Source organism: Rana temporaria, chromosome 1 (genome assembly GCF_905171775.1).
Source record: "Rana temporaria chromosome 1, aRanTem1.1, whole genome shotgun sequence".
In the NCBI taxonomy this organism is placed as follows: domain Eukaryota; kingdom Metazoa; phylum Chordata; class Amphibia; order Anura; family Ranidae; genus Rana; species Rana temporaria.
This window is the reverse complement of record NC_053489.1, coordinates 163,323,992-163,338,170: the sequence shown is the minus strand read 5'-3', so window position 1 is coordinate 163,338,170 and position 14,179 is coordinate 163,323,992. Positions and strand designations below refer to the sequence as shown.

Genomic DNA, 14,179 nt, shown 5'->3' with positions numbered 1-14,179 from the left:
CAGAGGAAGGGTTCCCCGGGTCACTTGTCCCGACTTTATACAGGAGCCATCAGCCAGAAAAACAGAGAGTCTAAGATCCTTTTCTCGTAGAGGGATGTTGTGCAGGTCAGCGAAGGTGGCATCAATAAAGCAGCTGCATGCGCCAGAATCAATAATGGCGTTGACCGGAACCGTCCTTTCCTGGAGCTGCACGAGAGAGAGAGAGCAAGGTGGGTTGTATTGGCTGACAAGGCTGAGAGATTAACAGAAGCTGAGGAACAGCACTTACACATCTTAGCGGGGCAGTTGCGCACGTAGTGACCAGTTCCACCGCAATACAGGCACAGATTCAATTGGCAGTGGCGCGCCCGCTCCTCGGGTGGCAAGGTTGGTCGCATTAAGCCAAGTTGCATCGGTTCGGAGGTGTCCGGAGTGATGCTAGCAGGATTCGAACAGGCAGGTGTCAGATAGCGGGACACGGGCATGGGAGCTTTTGTGGTCATCCACACTGGGCGACTTTGCTGAGAGGAGCGTTCCGCCCGTCGTTCACGTAGCCTGCGGTCGATCTGGATGGTCTTGGTAATTAAATCTTCCAGGGTGTCGGAAACTCCAACTCGAGCCAGCTCATCTTTCAGGGCCTCAGAGAGACCTAAGCGGAACTGATGTCGCAGGGCTGCGTTGTTCCACTGAGTATCTGCACTCAAGCGACGGAAGTCGGTTACATAGTCCTCATCTGCTCTGCAGCCTTGCTGGAGCGCAAGTAGGGCAGACTCCGCGGTGGCAGCTTGTTGGGGATCATCATAAAGTTGCGCCATGGCTTAAAAAAAAAACAGCAGAGTTTCTGTTTGGACGTTATTCTCCTCCAACAGACAGTGGGCCCAAGTCTGTGGTTCCACTTGGAGTGGAGAGACTACGAACCCTACTTTTGTGGCCTCCAAAGAAAAAGTCAGAGGTTGCAGGGCAAAATATAACTGGCAGGCATTACGAAAGGCCCGGAACTTGGTTCGGTCTCCTGCGAATCATTCTGGCATGGGCACTCTTGGTTCGGGCGGCAGAATCACCACTGAAGGAGCAGAGGCAGTCGGTGAAGATCTGGCAGCGGGTGCAGGAGCTGCGTCTCCGGAAGCGGAAACGTTTTGAACTTGACCCTCCAGTCTCATGTAGCCTTCCTGTAGGCTCTTTACCGCTTGTGTGAGGGCTGCCAGATGTTTGCAGATCTCCTCAATGGCCGGCGCTTCTCCTGCAGGCTCTGTCATGGCTGTCTGATACTGTTATGTATGAACGTACCTGGTAGTCAGAGCCTAGTTGCAGGAGAAGGCCTCTCTTACAGCCCTGGCTCGCAAGCTGCTGGGATGGGAGCAGCAAGCTCAGGAGCGCAGCGAGGTAGGAGTGCCGGAGTAATGGCAGTAGTCGGCACTGGATGCTGATCCCTCTGGAGCGGTAGGACTGGAGACCGCTGGAGCAGAAGAAGTGGGTCAGCGACCCTGAGCAGGCGATGCTGGCACTGCGGCAGCGGGAGCTGGTGAAGTAAGCTGGGTTAGGAGACAACAGGCAATAGCGGAGTCAGACAGGCCGGGTCACAACGGGTAATCAGGTAGCAGATGTGGAGGGCTGGAGCATAGTCACAGGTTCAGGCAGAGGGGTCGGGCAACAGGTGAGCAATCAGAAGAGCAGGGTCAAACAATACGCCAAGGGTCAAGGGTCAGAGAGATTCGGGTGGTCAGGTAAGCCGGGTCGGTAACGGTGACTGGTAGACAGGTTCAGATGCAGGATACAGATACAGAGCTGCAGATCAGACAGCACTGTGTTGGTGCAGCTAGTGGGCTTTTAAAGGGAAATTGGAGCTAAAACCCGAATTAGCGTGCACGCTCCCGGTGTGCGCACACGCCGGGACCGAGAGACAGGTCCCTGACAGTCTGTCAATCTCTATGAAACATTTTTTTCTTTTTCTTGCTCTCATGTCTCTAAAGACCCCATTACACACTGTGCAGCTTTTGTTGTCTGATTTTCCTTTGGATTTTCCGGGACCATGTAGTGCAGGGGCCTGCCTGATTGCATACAAAATCAGGCTCTTAAGGTCTGACCTCATATTATATGGTTTTAGTAAATCTGAGGGAAAAAATTGCATGATGTGTAGCCAGCTTAAAAGTGTCCTTTTGGGTGGATAGGCGTTTGCTTCCCTTCTAATTGTACTAGCCCTTTTTTGATTAGAACAGAGGACTGGGAGCTGGGGAGGACTGAGTCTCTCTCAGGTGCTCTATTTAAAGTAGGGTGACCAAACATCCCCGGTTTCTGGGCACAGTCTCCGGATTGAGGACACTGTCCCCAGACCATGTCTATCCCCAGTTTTGTCCCTAGATTGGATTTAAACAGGGGCTGGGGCAATTTCAAAGACAGTCAGTGCAGAGTAAAAAAAAAAAAAAATTCTGAATTACACCCCCCCCCCCCAAGCTCTGCCACTCCTACTAGCTTAGGGGGTGTATTTTTTTCCAATTATCTGTGCCCCTTTCTGATGATCATGTGCTGGTCAGAGTGGAGGGAATATTTCTTCAGTTTTGGGTGCATGCCCATTCAGCTCCGCTCACATGTTCTTCTGCCTTGGCTCAAGTCCCGACCAGCCGCCTGCATGCCTATCTCTTTGCCTTCCCTGGTGGAGTGATCTTCCTCCACTCCCCACCCAGTAGTAGCCGGGGTCTGGAGAGTAAGACTTGACAGGCTGTGAGGCGGGCGGCGACGGGCAGAGAGTCGCTGATTGCCCCCATTACTAGTAAAAAAAAAAATATGTCCCTAGATTTAATTAAAAAAAATCTGGTTAACTTAATTTAAAAGGCACAGATGGCCAGGTAATGGATGCCTTTGCGATTCAGGCATCTCATTCTGAGGAACAGTCAATGACAGGTAAGTCTTGCTATTCTAGTAATGGGGATAGAAGGGAGAGGGAGCATGGAAGACTGTATTACTAAGAGGGGGGGGGGGGGGGTTGCACAGATTTCTTTTATTTACATTTGTTTCTCTTTGCCAAAAAAAGGGGATATATATGTAATTTTTTTCCCTCTCTCACTTCCCTTATTTCTCTCTGTTGCCTTGCACCTTTCGGTTCTTCCGCTAGCATAATGCCGCGTACACGCGGTCGTTTTATGTGATGAAAAAAAATGACGTTTTTAAAAACGTCACTTTAATTGACCGTGTGTGGGGGAAAACGTCGTTTTATGTCTTCTAAAAAACGACCAACTTTTACTTCACAGAAATTGACCGTGTGTAGCAAAAATGTCGTTTAAAACGACGTTTTTTCATCCGCGCATGCCCAGAAGCTACTTATGAAGCAAGCTTCAATGGAAAAACGTGGTGAACGTAACCTCGCTTTGCTAGAACATTGTGAGAAAAACGATGGTGTGTAGGCAACTTCGTCTTTGAAAATTGAAGTTTCAAAAACGTCGTTTTTTTACTTCACAGAAAATGTCGTTTTTTTTCATCACATAAAGTGATGGTGTGTACGGGGCATAAGACTATCACCACAAAACAAATACCACCGCAATACCAGTTAAGGGCCAACTTTGGGTAAGTAAGAAGATGCGGGAAAAAGAGTGCATTATGCCTAGATGAGCGTGCCAGGCAGTCCCGGCTGCTCCCACTCCCACTCTAGGATAGGGTGACCAGACATCCCTGGTTTCAGGGGACAGTCCCCAGATTGAGGACACTGTCCCCGGGCCAAGTCTGTCCCCAGTTTTGTCCCCGGATTGGATTTGAACAGGGGCTGGGGCAATTTCAAAGACAGTCAGTGCAGAATAAAAAAAACATCTGAATTACACATTTTTTTCCATTATCTGTGCCCCTTTCTGATGATCATGTGCTGGTCAGAGCGGAGGGCGCATGCCCATTCAGCTCCGCTCGCATGTTCTTCTGCCTTGGCTCAACTCCCAGTCAGCCACCTGCCTGCTTATATCCTTGCCTTCCCTGGTGGAGTGACCTTCCTCCGCTCCCCATCCAGTGGTACCCGGGGCCCGGGGAGTGAGACTTGACAGGCTGTGAGGCTGGCAGCGGCGGCGACGGGCAGAGAGTCGCTGATTGCCGCCATTACTAGTAAAGAAAAAATATGTCCCCGCATTTCATTTTAAAAATCTGGTCACCTTACTCTAGGAGGTCCAGGGGCCGTCTGGATCCGTGAGATTTTTCCAGGGAAGAAAGTGACTCCTCCAGTTCTGGCAGACCCAGGGGTGTAGATGGAGGTGTGTGTGTGGGGGGGGGGGGGGGGGGACGGTCAGGGGATTTCATTTAGCTAACTTTCCTGGGTTAGCTGTGTTTTCCCCTAGACATCTATTATATACTGCAGGTCTGGTGCACTTTCAAGGCTTGAGAAAGGTGCATGCAGTGATTCCTTTTTTCCTCACTGCGCACGCACTGAAACGTGTAGCATCACGGTCCTGACGTCATCCCGCTTCACGCTGCGCCCCAGCACCCAGCACAGACTCCTAGGCTTGCGCCCCAGGCCTCGTTCTGGATTACCCCATCGAGACCCGGAAGTCATCCATTCGGACAGCCCACCGGCTCCCCTGCATCCAGCACAGCACAGCATAGAAAGAGGTCACTGGTTGGAGAATGCTAATGCGAGCGGAGGTGGACGTCTGACTGAACTTTTATATGCCTGCTTGGTTTTGATGCTTTTACACATTCAAATCATACAGTTTTACTAAAGTGGCGCCTGCATTCTGTCTTTCTGTCTTCAAACTATTGTAATGATGACTGATTCAGTACACATACTTATGTGAAAGTGCTGATCGCTATTTAAATAGATCCTAATGTACAGTTCAAGAAAAAGTATGTGAACCCTTTTGGAATGATATGGATTTCTGCACAAATTGGTCATAAAATGTGATCTGATCTTCACCTAAGTCACAACAATAGACAATCACAGTCTGCTTAAACTAATAACACACAAAGAATTAATTGTTACCATTTTTTTATTGAACACACCATGTAAACATTCACAGTGCAGGTGGAAAAAGTATGTGAACCCTTGGATTTAATAACTGGTTGAACCTCCTTTGGCAGCAATAACTTCAACCAAACGTTTCCTGTAGTTGCAGATCAGACGTGCACAACGGTCGGGAGTAATTCTTGACCATTCCTCTTTACAGAACTGTTTCAGTTCAGCGATATTCTTGGGATGTCTGGTGTGAATCGATTTCTTAAGGTCATGCCACAGCATCTCAATAAGGTTGAGGTCAGGACTCTGACTGGGCCACTCCAGAAGGCGTATTTTCTTCTGTTTAAGCCATTCTGTTGTGGATTTACTTCTATGCTTTGAGTCGTTGTCCTGTTGCAACACCCATCTTCTGTTGAGCTTCAGCTGGTGGACAGATGGCCTTAAGTTCTCCTGCAAAATGTCTTGATAAACTTGGGAATTTATCTTTCCTTCGATGATAGCAATCTGTCCAGGCCCTGACACAGCAAAGCAGCCCCAAACCATGTTGCCCCCACCACCATACTTCACAGTTGGGATGAGGTTTTGATGTTAGTGTGCTGTGCCTCTTTTTCTCCACACATAGTGTTGTGTGTTTCTTCCAAACAACTCAACTTTGGTTTCATCTGTCCACAGAATATTTTGCCAGTACTTCTGTGGAACATCCAGGTGCTCTTGTGCAAACTGTAAACGTGCAGCAATGTTTTTTTTGGACAGCAGTGGCTTCCTCTGTGGTATCATCCCATGAAATCCATTCTTGTTTTACGTATCGTAGATTCACTAACAGGGATGTTAACATATGCCAGAGACTTTTGGAAGTCTTTAGCTGACACTCTAGGATTCTTCTTCACCTCATTGAGCAGTCTGTGCTGTGCTCTTGCAGTCATCTTTACAGGACAGCCACTCCTAGGTAGAGTAGCAGCAGTGCTAAACTGTCTCCATTTATAGACAATTTCTCTTACCTTGGACTGATGAACAGCAAGGCTTTTGGAGATACTTTATAACCCTTTCCAGCTTTATGCAAGTCAACAATTCTTAATCGTAGGTCTTCTGAGAGCTCTTTTGTGCGAGGCATCATTCACATCAGGCAATGCTTCTTGTGAAAAGCAAACCCAGAACTGGTGTGTGTTTTTTATAGGGCAGGGCAGCTGTAACCAACACCTTCAATCTCATCTCATTGATTGGACTCCAGTTGGCTGACACCTCACTCCAATTAGCTCTTGGAGATGTCATTAGTCTAGGGGTTCACATTCTTTTTCCACCTGCACTGTGAATGTTTACATGGTGTGTTCAATAAAAAACATGGTAACATTTAATTATTTGTGTGTTATTAGTTTAACCACTTGCCGCCCGCCAATGACATATTGACGTCGGCAAAGTGGTTGTAGAATCCTGAGTGGACGTCATATGACGTCCTCAGGATTTTGAGCCGCTGCACGCCCCCGGGGGCGCGCATTGCGGCGATCGTTGTTGCAGGGTATCAGTCTGACACTCCGCAACACCAATCAAGGTAAAGAGTCTCTCACGGAGACTCTTTACCACGTGATCAGCCGTGTCCAATCACGGCTGATCACGATGTAAACAGGAAAAGCCGGTAATCGGCTTTTCCTCACTCGCGTCTGTCAGACGCAAGTAGAGGAGAGCCGATCGGCTGCTCCTGTGACAGGGGGGGGTTGTGCTGATCGATTATCAGCACAGCCCCCCCGAGGATGCCCACTAGACAACCAGGGATTAAAAAAAAAAGGTATGCCACCCTAGACCACCAGGGATGAGAAGGACACAAAAAATGGATGCCAATCAGTGCCGCAATGGATGCCAATCAGTGCCCACAATGGGCATCACTGATTGGCAGGCATTGTTTGGCACTGATTGGCATCCATTAGTACAACACATACGATAGTGCCCATCTATGCCCATCCATGCCACCTATCAGTGCCCATCCGTGCCACCTATCAGTGCCCATCCATGCCGCCTATCAGTGCCCATCCATGCCGCCTATCAGTGCCCATGCGTGCCACCTATCCGTGCCCATCCGTGCCGCCTATCTGTGCCCATCTGTGCCACCTATCCGTGCCCATCTGTGCCACCTATCCGTGGCCATCCGCGCCGCCCATCAGTGCCGCATATTAGTGCCCATCAATGCCACCACATCAGTGCCACCCTTTCGGTGTCCATCAGTGCCGCCTTATCGGTGCCTGTCAGTGCAGTACCATCAGTGCCCATCAGTGAATTTTTGGTAATTTTTTTATTTTTTTTGCAGAAAATAAATATCCCAGAGGTGATCAAATACCACCAAAAGAAAGCTCTATTTGTGGGTACAAAATTATAAAAATTTAGTTTGGGTACAGTGTAGCATGACCGCTCAATTGTCATTCAAAGTGCAACAGCGCTGAAAGCTGAAAATTGGTCTGGGCGGCAAGGTGTATAAGTGCCCTGTATGGAAGTGGTTAAGCAGACTGTGATTGTCTATTGTTGTGACTTAGATGAAGATCAGATCACATTTTATGACCAATCCATATCATTCCAAAAGGGTTCACATACTTTTTCTTGCAATTGTAAATACACAACATATGTAATTTGTTGCTTTGTCTTTTAGATCTGCATGAAAATGAAGGTACGTTCACTCAAAACTGGTAGAGAAGCGAAGAACAGTCTTCAAAAACAAGAAAACAACTATAAAGGAATAATACAAGTATAACTAAACTCTGTAGCTTATTCTTTTGGCATAAGTCATAGAAATGTAACAAGGGAAAGAAAATAAAGGTCTAGCTGGGAATTGCAGCATCAGAAACAGCCAGAGAACTCCCAGTTCCACCTTAAATACTTGGCTGTTATAGGTGAGTGGGAAGGCTTTCAGGAAGTCATGTGATCAGTAAGTAACAAAACAATCCTAGGATCCGATTGAGTTCAAGCTTTCTTCAATCTTCCTGTCCAAAGGGCTTGCCGGTGTTGTAAATCTACAATAAGGCGAACAGGTATGTGCTTGCAAATGTCATGTTCTTCCAGTGTAACTAGAGGATATTGTATTTAAAATCTTACTAAAAGCCTTGCTTTGCTAGAAGGAGGTATGGTCACGCTTTTGTTCCCACTGCATATATTATGAAAAGAAATGCTGATTTACTCAATAAATGGTGACAACGTATCGGATTTCAGTGCAGAATAGTCTAATCTGTGATTGCACTGGGTAGCTGCACAACGGACATTGATCTTTGCCACGATGGGGCATCTAGAATTTGCTAAGTCGCTCAATATTAAAACAATTTTTCATCCTTTTTTTACTGATCATTGTTTTGTATTCTATTCTAATTTTATGATGTTTTATCTGAAATAAAATAAAGAATTATTTTTAATTATTACTATATGAACAATATGTTAAAAATATAGATACTTTTTCACAAACATTTGCACTTAGCATGAGGGTAGCTACGTAATTTAGAGGCTTTTTGCGCATGTTTTTACATGTGACTCGCAGTACAGGAGCAGATCTTTGCATTTGTGTCTCCTCGTAGACTTTTAACGGGAGCGTCTGGAAAACTCTTGCTTGCGCTTGTATTTCAGGTACTTCCATTTTAAAGTCTATACGGTCAAAAATGCACGAATTGCTCCTGTACAACAATTTACATGTACAAATGCGCACAAAAAGGGCTAATAACATGCAATTCTGCTCAAAGTTGATGTGCTTTTTGGAATTTCTTGAGACAAGTGACACAACTCTCAGCTGTGAACTGGTCCATTGAGAAAAATGTGAGGATTGCTGCCAATTGGGAAATTCCCAGATGAATGGGGGCTTCCAGTGGCGGCCGCTTCATAAGGGGCACCACCCCCCTCATCCATGCGTCTGTCCTCCTAATATACGTGTGGGGCGCCGGACACGTGGATTCCAGTGGGGTTTCTTTTTTTTTAAGCATGTGATTAGAGCCAGAGCCTCTAATAGGCTTCAAAAAAGGGTGGGCTCCGAGCACAGAACACTGTGCCCCGATTACACCCACTTGTATGAAGATAGCGAATGAATATTCGCTATCATCTTCCTCATTCTCCTCCCGGCCAATCAGGAAACCCCTATTGGCCAGGGAGTCTTGGGTCTGATCGCCGTCGCCCGTTGGTGTTAGTTTGTGCCCCCCCCCACCGAAATAGTGCCGCCACTAGAGGCTTCTGTTGGAATTTTCAAATTAACAATTGAAAGGTGTTAAGAGATAAATCTGATAGGCAGGAAAAGTAGAATGGTGGTAAGATCCTTCAGCAATAAAATCCGAGACGTTGTAGGGACATCTCTTCCATCCCAGGATGTTCCTGGAAATCAGGAAATTACACATTTCCTTACTAGAGGTAGGCTAAGCAATATGTAAACAGATTACACCAGAAATGCTGAATAGTTTTCTGTAGTCATTTGATATTATAAAAGGAGGTCAAGCCTTCCAAAAATATATTTAATTTTTGAATGGATTTAATCACTTTGGGCCAGATTCACAAAAGAGATACGACTGCGTATCTCCTGATACACCGTCTTATCTCTGTTTCTAACTATGCGACTGATTCATAGAATCAGTTACGCATAGCTAGCCCGAAGATCCGACAGGTATAATTGTTTTACACTGTCGGATCTTAGGATGCAATACCGCGGCCGCCGCTGGGTGGAGTTCGCGTCGTATTCCAGCGTCGGGTATGCAAATTAGCAGTTATGGCGGATCCACGATGGATTTTCAAGTCAAGTTTCCCGTCGCAATTTTAGTCGTTATTTGACCTGCCCTAACTTTACACAGCAATCGTATTGCTGTCTAAAGTATGGCCGTCGTTCCCGCGTCGAAATTTAAAAATTAACGTTGTTTGCGTAAAACGTCCGGGAATACGGAAGTACGCTACGCGCGTCGCTGTTCGAAAAAAATTACTTCACTTCGCGCAAAGCACGGCGGGAGTTACGAAACGGAGCATGCGCAGTAGGTCCGGCGCGGGAGCGCGCCTAATTTAAATGGCACACGCCCATTTAAATTATGCGGGCTTACGCCGGAGGCCGCCGGCGTAGTTTTCATTGCAAGTGCTTTGTGAATCAGGCACTTGCGATGAAAACTTGCGGCGGTGTAACGTATCTACGATACGTTACGCCGCCGCACTTCTACCTGAATCTGGCCCTTTGTATTTTGCAATATGGTGATGGTCCCTGTGGAACATCAAAGCCATCCCTGTTTCATCAAGAGGAGTGAAACCCTATGGCAAATACAAATTCGGGGTTGGAAACTTTAAAAGGCTGAATGTGCCACTGGGTATGCAGAATTTGTAGGGCGCTATAAAGTTAATCAAATCATGTGCTTCTATTCAAACTAGGAATATAATAGTAGCTTAGTAACAGTTGGGTATTCTTGCTTTTACAGCACTGGAGCCAGGGTTAATTTGCCAGCAGGAGAACAATCTGCATGGAATTTGTACACTGTCTCTTTTTGTTTTAAACTGGTTTTATCAGAGTGCTCGGGTTTTCGATAAATGCCCTAAAACCAGCCTCTATCTAAAATTGGTGCGGTTTTGCATGTCCATATAATTGTTTATGCACATTAGACCATAAGTTAAGGCAGTATAGACTCATGTGATTCGCTATGTATACAGTAGGCAGTGCAGAATTTGTCCACTCTATATAAATAGGTTGAGCTTTTTTGGCCTTTTATTCATTTATACCAGCATCTAAAGTGCCTTGAAAAAGTATTCACACCCCTTGAAATGTTCCACATTTTGTCATGTTACAGACAAAAACATAAATGTATTTTATTGGGATTTTACATGATAGACCAACACAAAGTGGCTCATAATTGTGAAGTGGAAGGAAAATGATAAATGGTTTTCAACATTTTTTACAAATAAATATGTGGAAAGTGTGGTGTGCATTTGTATTCAGCCCCCTTTACTCTGATACCCCTAGCTAAAATCTTTAAAAGTCACCTAATTAGTAAAAAGAGTTCACCTTTGTGTAATTTAATCTCAGTATAAATACAGCTGTTCCATGGAGCCCTCAGAGGTTTGTTAGAGAACCTCAGTGAACAAACGGCATCATGAGGGCCAAGAAACACAGACAGGTCAGGGATAAAGTTGTGGAAAAGTTTAAAGCAGGGTTAGGTTATAAAAAAAAAAATATATCCCAAACTTTGAACATCGTACAGAGCACTGTTTAATTCATCATCCGAAAATGGAAAGAATATGGCTGCAAACCTATCAATACAAGCCGTCCACCTAAACTGACAGGCCAGGCAAGAAGAGCATTAATCAGAGAAGCAGCCAAGAGGCCCATGGTAACTCTGGAGGAGCTGTAGAGATCCACAGCTCAGGTGGGAGAATCTGTCCACAAAACAACTATTAGTCGTGCACTCCAGAAATTTGGCCTTTATGGAAGAGTGGAAAGAAGAAAGCCATAGGTGAAGGAAAGCTATACAATGTCCCGTTTGCGAGAAGCCAAGTGGGGACACAGCAAACATGTGGAAGACGGTGCTCTGGTCAGATGAGACCCAAATTTAACTTTTTGGCCTAAAAGCAAAACGCTATGTGTGGCAGAAAACTAACCCTGCACACTGTGAAACATGGTGGTGGCAGCGTCATGTTGTGGGGAAGCTTTTCTTCAGCAGGGACAGTGAAGCTGGTCAGAGTTGATGGGAAGATGGAAAAGAGTACCTCTCCAAGCCCTGCGACCTATGCTGTGCTCCCGCCCTGTAGTACTGACAGGTGCAGACTCTGCGCTGATCCGTGGAAAAAAGAAATGTTCCTGGACTGCCCCACTCTGATAGGCGATTTTATTGAAATAAAATTCAAAGCTGTATAACATCCAAAAATGTATGCAACACTGCAATCAATGGTAGAAAGTGGACATAGGGGACAAAAAAGCTAACATGTTTCACATCATGGATAGATGCTTAGTCTAAGATGACTAAGGGCCAGATTCACAGAACAAATACGCCGGAGTATCTACTGATACTCCGGCCTATTTTCAAATTTGCCGCGTCGTATCTTAGTTTGTGATTCACAAACCAGATACGACGGCTTTTGGCTAAGATCCGACAGGCTTGCGGCTTCGTACGCCTTCGGATCTTAGGCTGCAATACTTCGGCCGCCGCTGGGTGGAGTTTGCGTAGTTTTCCAGCGTCGGGTATGCAAATTAGCATTTACGGCGATCCACGAACCGACTCGCGTGCGTAACGTTGTTTTTTCCCGTTGCAAAGTTAAGCAATCGTTTTCATTGCTTAACTTTACACCAGCCATGTTTAAAGTATGGTCGTCGTTCCCGCTTCGAATTTAAAAAAAAAAATTTTTTGGCGTAAGTACGGCGTAAGTACGTTATGCACGTCGCCATTCACAAACCCGTCGAAGCAACGTAATTTTGCGCAAAGCACGTCTGGAAAATTGCGAACGGAGCATGCGCAGAACGTTCGTACACGTACACGCCCCATTTGAATTAGGCGGGCTTGCGCCGGACGTCTTTACGATACACCGCCGCAAGTTTACAGGTAAGTGTTTTGAGAATCAGGCACTTACGCTGAAAACTTGCGGCGGTGTAACAAATACGTTACGCCGCCGGAGTTCTACGAGAATCTGGCCCAAAGTATCTATCCATGATGTGAAACATGTTAGCTTTTTGTCCCCTATGTCCACTTTCTACCATTGATTGCAGTGTTGCATGAATTTTTGGATGTTATACAGCTTTGGATTATATCCTTTGTTTATTTTGTTTCAATAAATCTCCAATCAGAGTGCGGCAGTCCTTGATGGGAAGATGGATAGAGCTAAATTACGTGCAATCTTAAATTAAAACCTGTTAGGCTCCATACACACGACCGAGTTTCTCGGCAGAATTCAGCCAGAAACTCGGTCGGAGCTGTACACTTTTCAGAGAGGAAGCCGACGAGGAACTCGTCGGGCCGAAAAGAGAACATGTTCTCTATTTCCTCGTTGTTCAATGAGGAAAGTCGGCCCGCCGAGCTCCTCGGCGGCTTCCACACTGAACTCGACGAGGAACTCGATGTGTTTGGCACGTCGAGTTCCTCGGACGTGTGTACGGGGCCTTAGAGTCAGAAAAAGACTTTAGACTTCACCTTCCAGCAGGACAACGACCCTAAACATACAGCCAAAGCTACAATGGAATGGTTTAGATCAAATCATATTCATGGGTCAGAATGGCCCAGTCAAAGTCCAGACCTAAATCCAGTTGACAATCTGTAGCCAGACTTGAAAATTGCTGTTCACAGACACTCTCCATCCAATCTGACAGAGCTTGAGCTATTTTGCAAAGAAGAATGGGCAAAAATGGCACTTTCTAGATGTGCAAAACTGGTAGAGACATCCCGAAAAAGACTTGCAGCTGTAATTGCAGCGAAAGGTGGTTCTACAAAGTATTGACTCAGGGGGGCTGAATACAAATGCACACCACACTTTTCACATATTTATTTGTAAAAAAATGTTGAAAACTATTTGTAATTTTCCTTTCACTTCACAATTATGTGGCACTCTTTGTTGGTCTATCAAATAAAATCCCAATAAAATACATTTCCGTTTTTGATTGTAACGTGACTAAATGTGGAAAATTTCAAGGGATATGAATACTTTTTCAAGGCACTGTATGTGTGCACAATACATTTCTATTGCCTTGTTTGACACTTGAGTGCAGGATGACACAAACTGAAAATCAGGTCAGTACGTTCGTTAAGTCAAAGGCCACAGTTTATTGCAGCTATTGCACATTTTCCCCACTACTTCCCTTTACAAATGCTGACTGTGCCTTTATGTATTCTGCTGACAGTCTGTACAATGTAACACTGTGTATCAGTGCATGAAATTCAGCAAATTATATATTTCTTTATTTCCAATAAATTCTGTCAAAAAATGGGATCACCTTGTGGTACCTCCATTTCAAAATGGGGGTCATTTTTGTAGTGTTCATACTTACTGTCTTGGCATTTTTGTTTGCTATGTTTTGGAACAGAAAGTAATGTAACATTTTTTTTTTCAAATAATTATAATTTTTTTAATAATTTTTTCTCCTTTTTATATATTAAACGAAATAAACCCCAGTTTTGACTAAATACCACCAAAGGAATGCTCTGTCGCCCAAAAATGATATAGGTCCATTAAGGTCCTTGTACTAGGAACTGGATATCGAAAGAAGGAAAACATCCCCCATTTCGGTAACAGACCTCAATAGGGGTTAGTGTGAACATGATGATGATTAATTTGGTCTTATTATTCCTAGTCAAAAGTACTGTGCTCTCAAAA

The 14,179-nt window shown here is 45.3% G+C and overlaps 1 protein-coding gene across 1 annotated transcript in view; it reads left to right on the top strand.

Annotated features, from left to right (window-relative positions):
- Positions 1–7,800: 7,800 nt before the first annotated feature.
- The window catches only part of TCN2 (transcobalamin 2), a 47,434-nt gene continuing 41,055 nt past the window's right edge, over positions 7,801–14,179 (top strand). The window contains exon 1 of the mRNA XM_040345424.1: positions 7,801–7,914. The gene's annotated coding sequence lies outside the window, so the exon portion shown is untranslated. The remainder of the gene's footprint in view (positions 7,915–14,179) is intronic.